This window comes from Pundamilia nyererei, unplaced genomic scaffold (assembly GCF_000239375.1).
Source record: "Pundamilia nyererei isolate P.nyererei 1_Seehausen unplaced genomic scaffold, PunNye1.0 scaffold00524, whole genome shotgun sequence".
Lineage (NCBI taxonomy): Eukaryota > Metazoa > Chordata > Actinopteri > Cichliformes > Cichlidae > Pundamilia > Pundamilia nyererei.
Genome location: NW_005187925.1, coordinates 177,843 through 178,508, shown reverse-complemented (window position 1 = coordinate 178,508; position 666 = coordinate 177,843).

The window sequence follows — 666 nt, the reverse complement described above, 5'->3', positions numbered from 1 at the left end:
TGCAGGACAGACGACGGTTGAAGAAAAAAACACATCGAAAACTTCACTTCTCTACAAAACGTTGGTTCCTTTGTTTAAAAGGCCAAAATGAATCAAGGGAGATCGAGAAGAGGATTGGTGAGTGCGTCACCATACAGTAAAGAACAGTCTGAGCTGATTAAACTATGAGAAGAATTTCAAATAATACAGGCTGAAAATGTCAAATTAAAAGAAGTGGCAGAAGAATCAAGAGAAGAAGCTAAAAATTCAAAGTTTGAAACCGAAGTAGTATTGAAGGAATTACTGCATGTGGGTCTAAAACTTAAAGGAGAGAAGATGGGAAAACAACAAGCAGAAAATGAGAATGAAAACATCAAGAAAGAACTGTTGGAAGCTCAAAAAGCATTGCAGGAAGAGATAACCACAGCACAAGAAGCTAAAAATAAATATCAAACTGCAAAGAAGGAGGCAGAAAATGTGATGCAGGAATTACAGGAGGTGCAGGAAGCTTTTGAAGGGGAAAAAATGAAAATGCAGTTGGCAACACAAGAAGCTGAAAATGTAACGGCTGAAGCTGAAATACTCAGGAAGGAATTACTGCATGTAAAGCAACAACTTGAAGAGGAGAAAAAACGTAAACATGAGGCAGAAAATGAGATTGAAAATATGAAGAAAGAATTGTTGGAA